Raw genomic sequence first — 15,315 nt, forward strand, 5'->3', positions numbered from 1 at the left:
CTTTTGTTGAACATGTGCTTCAAAATGACTCCTGCATACCATGCCGATACATCCTCGTGACAGAATTCAATTGACTCTTTGACCTCTTTTGGAACGTACGGATGGCCAAGATAACCCTTGAATCTTTCTGGCTGCCTTGTCGAAACAAACGGAATCCAATTTACTCTTTTGGACTTCTCACACAGAGAAGTGTTGTTAAAATATTTTTTCAAATTTCCCGGATCGTAACTAAAATTAGTGTCGTTAACGTAGCAGGGTATGATGGTTGCCATTGCGACGGAGATGCACCACGTAATCCGGTGGGCACAGCTACCCATCCCGAGTTTCCAAAATTTAAAATCTGTAAAATGAAGAACCTCTTTGCTTTTTCGACAGGTGTCGCCATTTTGAACGTCAATAATTTGTTCAACAATTCTGTGTTCAAGTTCACCCATGACTTGATCACATTTGAGGTGGTCAGTTTTTGTATGTTTCAAAAAACGTTGCTTCAATTTGACATACCACTCTCCCAAATCGGTTATAACCGGTGAAATTTGTGATAAATTTTCCCAATTTTCGCGATCTCTTGTGAGTTTACCCAGCTTTTCAAAATTTTTTTGAAAGTTTCCGATCAAGTTCTGTTGTGTCGAGCTCGCCTACTGTTTGTTTAATGGTAACAAATTGTCCTTTAATAAAATTCAATGATAAATCTAGGTAAATTTTCGCTAAATTAAAGTCATTCTGTCAAGCTGAGACGAATAAAATAGAATGTATTGAGTGTCGAATAGCGTTAAACGATATCCAATCGTTTTGATCTGGGGAAAATTGTCGTTTAATTGCTGTGTTATCCGTCTTGTCAGCATTGTTTTCTTTTTATTTCAAGTTTCTGACAAGTTTATAACTGCATGTATATAAAAACATGAAATTAATAGCTAGTGTGACAAAAATAAGATAATGAATAAAAAATTTTTTGGTCAAAAGAAGCTTAACAGTCCTAATTAAATCTACAAAACTGAAAGCCATGTAATTAAGCAGTTATGAAAAATGAGGTAACAATTTTAAAAAGGCTCACAAGTTATAATTATATCAGGTTGAGGTGCCATCCGGAAGTGACCTCTGATCATCCGAAGTTCAACGCACACGGTGTGTTCCCAGACCATAATTACAGGGTCTGGGTTTTGGTTCCGGATGGGAATAGTCTGATCAGGGGTCAATTGCGGATGGGAATGGTATGATCAGAGGTCGCTTCCGGATGGAAATGGTATGATCAGAGGCCCCTTTCGAGCGCACAATAGTATGATCAGAGGTCGCTTCCGGATGGGAATAGTATGATCAGGGGTCACTTGCGGATGGGAATGGTATGATCAGAGGTCGCTTCCGGATGGGAATGGTATGATCATAGGCCCCTTTCGAGCGCACAATAGTATGATCAGAGGTCACTTCTGTCTGGGGGTAGTCTGATCAGAGGTCTGTTCTGGATGATAACCGTCTGATGCTGGTAACCGTTCTGTCGGAAAAAAACTCACGTCCCCACAAATGAGGTGCACAAAATCCCAGCGGGGGGAAACCGACTAACCGGCGTCTCAACGGGGCAGGGGGGGTGCACCTCAAGCGGGCCCGAGGCCCTCACCTTAGAATAATAGTAAGACTGAAATAGACTTTTTTGCTAGGCAAGCTATGACAAAAATTCGTTTTGTTTTAGACTCTAGGTACACACGGAATACTCTATATCGAGTTTGGTTTGATTTGAACAACTCCTTGACCCGATTAAAAAGACCTATTTTTAAAATTCGTTATTTGCGAAATTCGCAAATTTCCGTATGAAAAACTAACCTTTTTCCTAGGCAAGTAATAGCAAAAATTCTTTTTGCTTTAGACTCTAGGTACACACGGGATACTCCATACCCAGTTTGGTTAGATTTGAACAACTCCTTGACCCGATAAAATGTCTATATTTTTTAAAATCGAATAAGCGAATAACTGGATATTTCCGATTGAAATACGAACTTTTTTCCTAGGCAAGCTATAGCAAAAATTCTTTTTGTTCTAGACTCTAGGTACACACGGGATACTCTATACCGAGTTTGATTTGATTTGTACAACTCCTTGACCCGATAAAATTTCTATATTTTTTAAAATCGAATAAGCGAATAACTGGATATTTCCGATTGAAATACGAACTTTTTTCCTAGGCAAGCTATAGCAAAAATTCTTTTTGTTCTAGACTCTAGGTACACACGGGATACTCCATACCCAGTTTGGTTAGATTTGAACAACTCCTTGACCCGATAAAATTTCTATATTTTTTAAAATCGAATAAGCGAATAACTGGATATTTCCGATTGAAATACGAACTTTTTTCTAGACAAGCTATAGCAAAAATCCTTTTTGTTCTAGACTCTAGGTACACAGGGGATACTCCATACCGGGTTTGGTTTGATTTGAACAACTCCTTGACCCGATAAAATTTCTATATTTTTTAAAATCGAATAAGCGAATAACTGGATTTTTCCGATTGAAATACGAACTTTCTTCCTAGGCAAGTAATAGCAAAAATTCTTTTTGCTTTAGACTCTAGGTACACACGGGATACTCCATACCCAGTTTGGTTAGATTTGAACAACTCCTTGACCCGATAAAATTTCTATATTTTTTAAAATCGAATAAGCGAATAACTGGATATTTCCGATTGAAATACGAACTTTTTTCCTAGGCAAGCTATAGCAAACATTCTTTTTGTTCTAGACTCTAGGTACACACGGGATACTCTATACCGAGTTTGGTTTGATTTGAACAACTCCTTGACCCGATGAAAAAGACCTTTTTTTAAAATTCGTTATTTGCGAAATTCGCAAATTTCCATATGAAAAACTAACTTTTTTCCTAGGCAAGTAATACCAAAAATTCTTTTTGCTTTAGACTCTAGGTACACACGGGATACTCCATACCCAGTTTGGTTAGATTTGAACAACTCCTTGACCCGATAAAATTTCTATATTTTTTAAAATCGAATAAGCGAATAACTGGATATTTCCGATTGAAATACGAACTTTTTTCCTAGGCAAGCTATAGCAAACATTCTTTTTGTTCTAGACTCTAGGTACACAGGGGATACTCCATACCGGGTTTGGTTTGATTTGAACAACTCCTTGACCCGATAAAATTTCTATATTTTTTAAAATCGAATAAGCGAATAACTGGATTTTTCCGATTGAAATACGAACTTTCTTCCTAGGCAAGTAATAGCAAAAATTCTTTTTGCTTTAGACTCTAGGTACACACGGGATACTCCATACCCAGTTTGGTTAGATTTGAACAACTCCTTGACCCGATAAAATTTCTATATTTTTTAAAATCGAATAAGCGAATAACTGGATATTTCCGATTGAAATACGAACTTTTTTCCTAGGCAAGCTATAGCAAAAATTTTTTTTGTTCTAGACTCTAGGTACAAACGGGATACTCTATACCTAGTTTGGTTTGATTTGAACAACTCCTTGACCCGATGAAAAAGACCTATTTTTAAAATTCTTTATTCGAAATAATCGCAAATTTCCGTATGAAAAACAAACTTTTTTCCTAGGCAAGTTATGACAAAAATTCTTTTTGCTTTAGACTCTAGGTACACACGGAATACTCTATACCGAGTTTTGTTTGCTTTGAACAACTCCTTGACCCGATGAAAAAGACCTATTTTTAAAATTCGTTATTTGCGAAATTCGCAAATTTCCGTATGAAAAACTAACTTTTTTCCTAGGCAAGCTATGACAAAAATTCTTTTTGCTTTAGACTCTAGGTACACAGGGAATACTCTATACCGAGTTTGATTAGATTTGAACAACTCCTTGATCCGACGAAATAGACCAATTTTTAAAATTCAATAATCTCAAGTTATTCGAAATAATTGCAAAATTCCGTATGAAAAACTAACTTTTTCCTAGGCAAGCTATACCAAAAATTTCTTCTGTTTTACACTCTAAGTAGACCTAAGATACTCCACACCGAGTTTGATTCGATTTGAACAACTCTTTGACCCGATAAAATTTCTATATTTTTGAAAATAGAACAAGCGAATAACTCGATATTTCCGATTGCAAAACTAAATTTTTTCCTAGGCAAGCTACAGCAAAAATTCTTTATGCTTTACACTCTAATTACACTGGGGATACTCCATACAGAGTTTGGTACAATTTGGACAAGTCCTTGACCCGATGAAAACGGCCTATTTATGAAATTAAATATTCGAAATATTCGAAAACTTCCGTATAAAAAGCTAACTTTTTTCCTAGGCAAGCTATTGCAAAAATTCTTTTTTTACACTCTAATTAGACAGGGGATAATCCATACCGAGTTTGGTACAATTTGTACAAGTCCTTGACCCAATGAAAACGGCCTATTTGTAAAATTTAATAATCTCAAGTTATTCGAAATAATTGCAAATTTCCGTATGAAATACTAACTTTTTTCCTAGGCAAGCTATAGCGAAAATTCTTTTTGTTTTAGATAGATACATACATACATACATACACATACATATACATACATACATACATACATACAGACAAAAAGAAACCATTGTTAAGTTTTCTAACATCTGCAGAACAGCTTAAAAAAATTGTATAGAAATTGTCTAAATTGAATACAAAAATGTATATGTTTATGTTATGTAACTCGAATGTAAAAAAACTTTATCGATAAGATGCAAATTTCAGACTAAATCTTTAGGAAAACTATAGTAATTAATGTAAACAAATTCGAATGCTTTATATGAACATCAAAAACCGTACAAAAATTAAGAAAAAGGCTATAACAAATGCAAGCAGTCAAAGTCAACCTTTTTCAAGCGGATGAATTAATTGTGCTCGTAATGTTTCAACATTGTAATCATATAAACTGTATTTTTGAACTGAAAACGAAACAATTTGCTCTTTATAGCATTTATAGGAATTTCAATGGTCTCCTTCGGGTCACCAACAACAAATCCGAATGGAAGATCTGTCTCAAAATTAGTTTTCACCAAATTAATTCTCCTGATTATCTCAAATTTCTGAAGAACGCAATGTGTTGAGCTGTCTTTTTTGTAAAAGAAAAGTATTTCGCCAATAAAAACATCTCCCAATTTGGCAGCAACGTAGTTGTCGGCATCTGAGCCGCGACCATATGATGCGGAACCGAGGTAAAACTTGTGAAATGTTCGGCAAAAGAGCTCTGCATCTGGATGAACTTCCTGAAATTTTTTAGTTTCTGGGCTGTCAACAAAAGCAAAGACTTCGTCGATCTTCTTATTTCCCCGGAAATCTTTTATCGCTGAGCTCAAACAGTCCTCCCTCAACTCCATTTTCAAAACAAACTTTGCACGGATAAATCTCGAAGTCATCAATTGGCACTGATTCACAGTTCCTGTCAACGGTGCAATTAACAGGCGGTTTCCCGATTCAAACATTGAGGCCGATGTGGTGAACAGAGGTCCGATATTCTTGGCCTGCCATCCCAAGTGCCTTAACAGATGGAAGTTTATTGATTCCATTTTCTCCGTTTTTTCAGCCATGCTACGGCAGAACTCATTCAAAAGTCTGTCGCAAAAATTGGCGTTTGCGATTGTATCGAACAAGCTGCGGGTTGCAAAGACCAGCTTTTTAAGATCAATTTCGTCACTAACTCTGTCTTCACCATGAAAGAAGGGAGGAAAAGCAACCGGTGACAAATAAAATAGTACAAACTTGAGTTCTTTAGCTTTGAAGGTATGCAGCGCATCTAAAGATCGCACAGAGTTTTTAATCTCATGTGGGAGCTTGAGCGATGAAATAAATTCGTTCAGTTCACGTTTTTCAGCAGAATGCATCTTATCGTAGAAAAAAAGAAACAATTCTTTCGAGACACCTAAAAACAGTTGATGCATCGGGTCAACTGGCGAGCTCAGCGGCTGATTTGGAATGAGTGAAAGAATTTCGCTCCTTCCTTTCACACCTTGCGTTCGCATCTCGCAATCATTTTCAGGACCATGCTTAGATTTCATCTTCTCTATGCTTCTGCTTTCTAATTCACGAATATTGATCAAATGCGAATCAGTCGACCTCATAACAATTGGTTGGTCATGAGGGTATTGATGGGCACCAGCATAGTGGGTTCCCCTTTGCGTACAGAGAGTGCAACCGTAGTAGCCGTTACATTGCTTCATTTTCAGCACCTTTGCTTTCGCTATCAAGTCAGCAATCAACAGGATCGGTTTAAAAGAAACGGCTAACTTTTGTCCTTCAAAGTCAATATACTCACTCACAGACAACTCTTTTTTAATGTGAGCAAAAATGCAATCAAAATCAGGATACCCTGAGCCAACAAAGAGAGAACCGAGCATTATGTTCTCAAAAGCTTGTCCTTTTCTCGGTGGAAGGTCAGCAATAGCTAAAAATAGTGGCCAAGCGGATAACACCAGTGACTTAGAAACAACAGCACCGTCTGTATTTACAAGCAGCCTTATTGACACTTTTCCATCAGTAATTTTCAACTCAGGTAACAGAATATCTTCATTAACATCTTTGCTCCTTGCGTACAATAACATATCGGGAAGAGACTTAATAACTATGTCCATCAACAAGGATCGAAAATTCAATAAAATCAGTTCACCATTTGGAGAAACCTTCTTGCTCGATTGGTATTGCTGACATACTTCTTGAAATTGGCTCCTTACTGACCATGGCGTAAGAGCAGAATCGCCAAAAAGGGCTTGATCGCGCTTCAGCAAATCATTAAGCAGAGCATCTGACCCATTATGTTTTGCCACCAAAGCAACCAACGACGCTGCTAAATTAACTGGAAAGACGTCATTCACGTGATTTAACGGTTGAGAGCTTCGTTGATTAAATTAAAGCTATATTTTTCGCTTGAATCAGAGGATGAGCTGCTGTTCCTGATCAGAGCAGCAATCGCGTCAACCTCACTTTCAAACAAATTCGTATCACACACATCAATATCTGAGAGTTGTTCAAACTCAGGTTCAGAAACGACAATTCCTGGTATTTGTTCCCCAATATTGACGGGAAAATTTATTTCAAGGCTGCTTTCCAAGGAGGTAGTGCTTAAATTTGAACATTCTTCATAAAAGTTGATGAAACCCTCTAAAACAGTAGAACGCTCTTGAAATTTGATACGTGGTAGGACGCGTCTTCGTTTCTTGCTTTCCGAGATTTGACTGCAACACAAAGTATCAGTTTCAACATCATTGACTTTCAGGCCATGCAAATCGTTATGTCCACAGAGGCAGTCAACATTATCTTCACCAAAATAGTTTGAACTGTAAAATGCCATCAACTGGGAACCGTCTGGAATTTGCTGAAGTGCTCGAAGTCGAACACAAGGCCTTCCATTAAAACCTCCACTCATGTAATAGTCGCAATTTGGTCGACAGGAATGGTTTACCCACCTAGCAACTCCAACCATAAGTCATTCCCCTTCCATTATGGACCATTCATCAGTTTCACGATTCGGTGGTTTTTTGGCAAGTAGTCCTACAGTGCTATCAATAACTCCAGATTTGATAGTGCGACCACTTCTATTAACCAGGCAAAACCCACCAAAGCTATCTGGTTCAATACGAAAGCCAGCCTCGTATGCTGCCGTATATATACATATCATATCGTTGTATAGTTTCAAGAACTGACGGTCAGATGCTTGGAGACGGCAGAAGTCTTCATCGGAAATCATTGATGTTAATGCATGTGGAACCACAACAGTATCACTGATAAAGCGCTTTGACACAGCGTCTTCGACTAGGCAAAATTTTTCACAAAAGTCCATATCTTAAAAACACTAAAATTAAAATTTGCGTTGAGTCACCCTTAATAGGAACCGTTATAAGAGAAACATTTCAGCTGAGTAACTGGCGACAAAACCAAAAGAAGAACACATTATGATTGAAAACTGCTAGAAAAACAATCGATAAAACTCTCAATTAGATACTCGTTGATTTCTCCTATCAAAAAATCAGCACATCAACTGAAAAAGTAAATCTAATATCCAAAATTCATAAATACTTTGAACAGGTATATAAATATAAACAGCTCTCTGATTTCTTTATCCAAAAGATTAGCACATCACCTGTAGAATAACATCTAATATCCGAAACACATATACTTTAAACAATTAAATCAATATATACAACTCTGATTTCTCTATCAAAAAATCAGCACATCAACTGAAAAAGTAAATCTAATATCCAAAATTCATAAATACTTTGAACAGGTATATCAATAAACAACTCTCTGATTTCTCTATCCAGAAAATTAGCACATCGCCTGAACAGATACATCTAATATCCGAAACACATGAACAGTTTAAACAAGTAAATCTATATAAACAACTCTCTGATTTCTCTATCAAAAAATTTGCACATCAACTGAAAAAGTACAGCTAATATCCAAAACACATAAAAACTTTAAACAAGTAAATCAAAAGATAAACAACCAGAAGGCTAAATCAAACGAAACTTTAAACCCCTATTTCATTCCACTCAAACACGAGATCAAATAACATAATGCAAGATAGATCACATCGTATCAAAAATTCATTTGAAGAGTAAAACCATTGAAACAAAATGTACAGGATTTAAGGAAATGAGGATACTTGAAATAAAGGAGCAAACAAGGTAAGAACATAAACGCTAAATGTCTACAGACAAAGTTTTTCTGCTTTAAAAATTGGAGTAGATAACGTAGTAATTAACTGCAGACGACGTCTAATTCATTATCTTCATCTTCCATCCTCTGTTCAGATTCATCTGGTACCAGATTGTCTTTTCGATTCAAAAAACTTTTTCTCTCCAAACCTGCTTGATTAGCTGCCATTTTCGCTTTCTTGTATGCTAGTCGGGGCGTCAGAGGGTGTTTTTGCTCCACTAGATCTAAAAAAAAATTAATGTGTGACAGAATTTGCAAAAAATCTTTCAATGGTTGGAGGACATCTAATCGCGAAAACTGGATTATTGTAAAAAAAATTTAAGGGTACAAATCCTTTACCTCTGAAAAGCATGCAGAGCTCTGTTTTCGCTTCTTTGCGATTGGGGAATTCTCACTTTCTATCATATCTTCGGTCAGTCCGTCCTCTCCAAACAATGTCCTCCTCAAATTTCTACCGAGTGTCGAGGGATGTGGGCCAGCTTTGATGCTTTTGTTTAGATGGACTCGATTATGCTCAACCGATTTGGTAGGGTATAATGCCAGCAAGGTTGGGTTTTCGTCAACACTTTGAAATCCTTTCAGAGTCAGGGGTCTGGCTTCGCGGAGGTCTTCTACCTTAATGAACAATAAACCTTTCAAAAAACAGATCGAATCAGAACAAATTCCACAGAATGAAAACATATCAAAACTAGTTTATGTTACTATATATATATATACACCATAAAGAATTCTGATCAGAAAGAAAAAGCTATCTTACTAGTTCTTCTATCTCCTTCACAGCCTTGCGTCTCCTTTTGTCTGCGTTGTTTTTGAGGACGTCAGCAATTGCTCTAGAGCGGACCATTCTCTGCTCGTGTCCCACCAAAAACTTTTTGAAGTTGTCGCACACTTCACTGCACTGTGCCCTAGATTCTTCTTGCGTTGCAGTCGGCTCAGGTTCGTTGCTGACACCAGTTGGTGAATCGTCAAACAGTAGAGCTCTACATGGCTTCGAAGCCTTCTGTTTTCCCGAACTTTGTGTTGCCGTGGCCGTTTCACGAGCGCCATCTGCGGTATTCGAAGGCAAGGCAACTGCACTCTTTTGAACCTGAGTCGGTACGTGAGTTGCGGGAAGCCCTCTTTTCAGTCTGTCCAATGTCTGTTTTTGGTGCTCAGACACGAGTTTTGATGGCCCCTTTCCCAAGAAGATACAATTCTGCGGCTTGGATCGATGCCACATGTCAGTCCTTTGTCCGGCCTTCAAAGACAGTTTGAAATCAGTGGTTGTCTTGGCTGGCCAGTTATCAGCGTTCAGATAGCAAGAGAATAAAGCTTGCGAATAATAGAAGAGGAACTTCGTATCTCTGTTCTCTTCTTGCAAAGATCTTTCAACAACTGTCTCAGGATCAGTTTCGAATTGTGTGCCTTTAATAGGACGGCCAGATGATGACTTTCCGGTATTTGACTTTCTGGTCTGAGACATGGTTCTGAAAAAAAAACAAATTCCGTTTTAATTTGATCGGAGAAAAAATTAATGTTGTTAACAATTTTAACACCATGAAAACCAAACATTTGACAAGAACTAAATATGTTAATCTGGAACTACCACGCCTTCGCCTTTTTTCATGAAATGGTTTAAGAAAGAGACAAAAACTCTGCACAAGAATCAACTACAGAAAGTTCAAAAAAAATCTGATACAAAACTTAAACAAAACTGGAATTTCAAAGACATGCTTCTAATGGAGTACTTTCACAAGTGACAATATGAATACAAAATCTAAAGCTATATAAAACAAAAACGTTCACATAATGAAGCTACAATTTAGGCTGCAATCAGGCATCAAGCAAAGTCAAAAATCATCACATGCAAGCTAATCTTGGTTCCCTGCACTTGCATCCTTTCCTTGAGCTCTTTTTGCTTTCTGAGATTTATTTCTCTCAGCTTTACCAGCCTCACTGTATTTGCCCGTCCCCAGCACCCGCTGTCTAGCATTGAGCCCTGTTCTATTAGCAGCGTTCTTTGCTTGCAGTTTTGCTTTTGGATACTTGTCTCTTGGGAACTTTCTTTCAACAGCTCCTAAAATTTAAAATAGCATTTCAACAACATAGAGAAAATATGTAAACTATGGGTTTGTACAGGTTATATTAGGCAAAAATAAAAAAAACTAGTGGTCAGATTTTCCATTCATAAGTGCAAAGACATGTTGACTAATAGGTTGCATAACTTATATTTAGGATGCCTAAGATCAGGAAAAAGTAATTTTAAAATATTTGTAAAATCTCACGGAAGAACGTTAGCATGGATTCCTTTGAAGCGCATTTTCGACCTTCTTTAGTATGTTTTGCAGGCATGATCATTTCAAATGCCAGTCCATTAAATCCATAAATCCATTTTCTAAGAGCAGTTCCATATTGTGAGGGTAAATGGCCATTGTACACCTTGTCCAAATTTTGACCATTTAATCCGTACTGAACCGGTGGATTCCTCTCTACAGCAAGAAACAAATTCGTATCATCGGCGTCTACAGCCGCAATTTCTTCATCCGAATCCTCGTTTTTGTCAGGAACACTTTCGGTTACATCAATGGAATGAAAAACGTCGTTCACCTAGTGAAAACAAAAACACTGAGAATCAGAAATGCGAACTCATACTTAAAACTTGAAATCTGCCTCACAATAGTGGCCACACTTTGCTTCAGGTTCACAAATTCTTCAGATGACTGGTTCGAAGACTTCTGCATCATATCCACGACCTCATAAAAACGTTTTTCGTTTTGTAAGAGTACTTCTGCAATTGCACGATGATCCTGGCAGCACTAAATCGATCAGAAATTGATGGTAAATAAAACAAACAAAAAATGAAAGACCTGCACTGATTAAAACATTTGCGCTCATTTTAAAACCACAATAGAACACGATAGTAACTAAATTACGACGATAATAACCAAATCTTTAGAATAATTTTAAATGACATTAAAATTACCGTTACGGAAACTGTGCCATCATTCAGGGGCAGCTGGGATGACGATGAGGACGAGTGCGGTTGCGGTAACAATTCAGCTCTCTCTTGCTGAGAAGTGGCATCATTAGATTCTATAAGATTCACGTTCGCTGAGGTAGGTTGAATAGACAGATCTTTTTTCAAATTCTCCAAATCCTTATCAAAGTTTGCCATCCCTTGCTTTACTACTATATAGGGAACTTCAGCGCCACCTATGAGAAGGTTTACTACTGTCCCTTCTGATTTCCTCAATTTCTCATAATATAATAGTGAGCCCCACAACGACAAATTTTTGTCAATTATCCTAGCATCATCTTTGTTTGCTGACATTACCAACCACACGAACGAACAATTCAGAGAAGTCATTTCAATGATCTGAAAAAGTCAAAATCAGCGTTAAACAGAATAAAACAAACTTCAGGGCGGATTATATCGAAAAGTGAGGCCAGGAAAAACGAGTTTATATCAGAATAAAATTGATTTGAAAATTGTCTGGATGTAAGTGCTTCTGAAAAAATCTAACATAGACTAATGACTTTAGCTAAATCAACCAATGATAACAAACAACATCAAGGCAAGAATAAGCCACGTTCACAACAAAACAAAAACTATATGTCTGATCTACTTGAATTTAGAGAAATTGACCTTCAAAGGCCAGTTTCCACAGGACTCATATCTTCGGAATGAACAGAGACAGTTGTGTTAAAACTGTCGTCTCCAGTAAGATCGACAGTTTCAATGGCAGCTTGCTCGAGTTGTCTTACGCGCCTCGTAAGATCTTCTACTTTAGCCTTTAGTTCTTTCACTTGCTCTTCCAAACTACTGTCCTGAACTAACCCCTCAATTTGACGCAAGTTTGATGCACGAGGTCTTTCTGCAATAATTTCATTTTGCCTGACAACAATAGTTGTTTGTTGCAACATGTTCACTGAAAAGTATTTGAGAAAGTGTAAAAATTCTTCACCAGATAAAAAAAAACTAGTTTGGAAAACAAAATAAGCAATGAGTGAAATAATAACTTTCTTCTAGGAACGCTAGGCGGATCATTCTTTCTATTATACAACCTACACACTACTGGTATTCTGGGATAACAATTCGTTTCACTTTCAACAACTCTTTGATCCAGTAAAGTTTCTCTTTGAAAAAATAAAAGCGAAAAAGTCGAAGTCGAAATTTCCGAAAAAGACATATTTTTTGAAATTCAATAATCTAATTTGAAAAATTGCAAATTTCCGTATGAAAAGCTAACTTTTTTCCTAGGCAAGCTATGCCAAAAATTCTTTTTGTTTTAGACTCTAGGTACACACGGAATACTCTATATCGAGTTTGGTTTGATTTGAACAACTCCTTGACCCGATGAAAAAGACCTATTTTTAAAATTCGTTATTTGCGAAATTCGCAAATTTCCGTATGAAAAACTAACTTTTTTCCTAGGCAAGTAATAGCAAAAATTCTTTTTGTTTTAGACTCTACATACACAGTGGATACTCCATACCAAGTTTGGTACAATTTGGACAAGTCCTTGACCCAATGAAAACGGTCTATTTTTAAAATTCAATAATCTCAAGTTATTCGAAATAATTGCAAAATTCCGTATGAATAACTAACTTTTTTCTCAGGCAAGCTATAGCAAAAACTCTTTTTGTTCTAGACTCTGAATACACAGAGGATACTCCATAACGAGTTTGGTTTGATTTGAAAAACTCCTTGACCCGATGAAAAAGACCTATTTTTAAAATTCTTTAATGGAAATAATCGCAAATTTCCGTATGAAAAACTAACTTTTTTCCTAGGCAAGTAATAGCAAAAATTCTTTTTGCTTTAGACTCTAGGTACACACGGGATACTCTATACCGAGTTTGGTTTGATTTGAACAACTCCTTGACCCGATGAAAAAGACCTATTTTTAAAATTCTTTATTCGAAATAATTGCAATATTCCGTATGAAAAACTAACTTTTTTCCTAGGCAAGTAAAAGCAAAAATTCTTTTGGCTTTAGATTCTAGGTACACACGGGATACTCCATACCCAGTTTGGTTAGATTTGAACAACTCCTTGACCCGATAAAATTTCTATATTTTTTAAAATCGAATAAGCGAATAACTGGATATTTTCGATTGAAATACGAACTTTTTCCCTAGGCAAGCTATAGCAAAAATTTCTTCTGTTTTACACTCTAAGTAGACCTAAGATACTCCACACCGGATTTGGTTTGATTTGAACAACTCCTTGACCCGATGAAAAAGACCTATTTTTAAAATTCGTTATTTGCGAAATTCGCAAATTTCCGTATGAAAAACTAATTTTTTTCCTAGGAAAGTAATAGCAAAAATTCCTTTTGTTTTAGACTCTACATACACAGTGGATACTCCATACCAAGTTTGGTACAATTTGGACAAGTCCTTGACCCAATGAAAACGGTCTATTTTTAAAATTCAATAATCTCATGTTATTCGAAATAATTGCAAAATTCCGTATGAATAACTAACTTTTTTCTCAGGCAAGCTATAGCAAAAACTCTTTTTGTTCTAGACTCTGAATACACAGAGGATACTCCATAACGAGTTTGGTTTGATTTGAAAAACTCCTTGACCCGATGAAAAAGAACTATTTTTAAAATTCTTTAATGGAAATAATCGCAAATTTCCGTATGAAAAACTAACTTTTTTCCTAGGCAAGTAATAGCAAAAATTCTTTTTGCTTTAGACTCTAGGTACACACGGGATACTCTATACCGAGTTTGGTTTGATTTGAACAACTCCTTGACCCGATGAAAAAGACCTATTTTTAAAATTCTTTATTCGAAATAATTGCAATATTCCGTATGAAAAACTAACTTTTTTCCTAGGCAAGTAAAAGCAAAAATTCTTTTGGCTTTAGACTCTAGGTACACACGGGATACTCCATGCCCAGTTTGGTTAGATTTGAACAACTCCTTGACCCGATAAAATTTCTATATTTTTTAAAATCGAATAAGCGAATAACTGGATATTTTCGATTGAAATACGAACTTTTTCCCTAGGCAAGCTATAGCAAAAATTTCTTCTGTTTTACACTCTAAGTAGACCTAAGATACTCCACACCGGATTTGGTTTGATTTGAACAACTCCTTGACCCGATGAAAGAGACCAATTTATAAAATTCAATAATCTCAAGTTATTCGAAATAATTGCAAAATTCCGTATGAAAAACTAACTTTTTTCCTAGTCAAGCTATACCAAAAATTTCTTCTGTTTTACACTCTAAGTAGACCTAAGATACTCCACACCGGATTTGGTTTGATTTGAACAAACAACTCCTTGACCCGATAAAATTTCTATATTTTTCAAAATAAAATAAGCGAATAACTCGATATTTCCGATAGCAAAACTAACTTTTTTCCTAGGCAAGCTATAGCAAAAATTCTTTTTGTTCTAGACTCTAGGTACACATGGGATACTCCATAAAGAGTTTGGTTTGATTTGATCAACTCCTTGACCCGATAAAATTTCAATATTTTTGAAAATAGAATAAGCGAATAACTCGATAATTCCGATTGCAAAACTAACTTTTTTCCTAGGCAAGCTATAGCAACAATTCTTTTCGTTTTACCATCTAGATACCCATGGAACACTGCATACCGAGTTTGGTTCACTTTGGACAACTCTAAGACCTAATCAAAAAGACCTATTTTTTAAAATTATT

General features: G+C 36.3%; 1 protein-coding gene across 2 annotated transcripts in view; it reads right to left on the minus strand.

The window, feature by feature from the left end:
• LOC142347357 (uncharacterized) overlaps nucleotides 1–15,315 on the minus strand; it is a 64,169-nt gene that overhangs the window by 13,232 nt on the left and 35,622 nt on the right. The window contains exon 1 of one of the 2 annotated variants that reach the window (XR_012760368.1): nucleotides 2–139. The exons of the other annotated variant lie outside the window; for it this stretch is intronic. The gene's annotated coding sequence lies outside the window, so the exon portion shown is untranslated. Of the gene's footprint in view, nucleotide 1; nucleotides 140–15,315 lie in introns of those variants that run through there. 2 annotated transcript variants of the gene reach the window in all.

The sequence above is a fragment of the Convolutriloba macropyga genome, chromosome 1 (assembly GCF_964194025.1).
Source record: "Convolutriloba macropyga chromosome 1, txConMacr16.3, whole genome shotgun sequence".
Classification (NCBI taxonomy): domain Eukaryota; kingdom Metazoa; phylum Xenacoelomorpha; order Acoela; family Convolutidae; genus Convolutriloba; species Convolutriloba macropyga.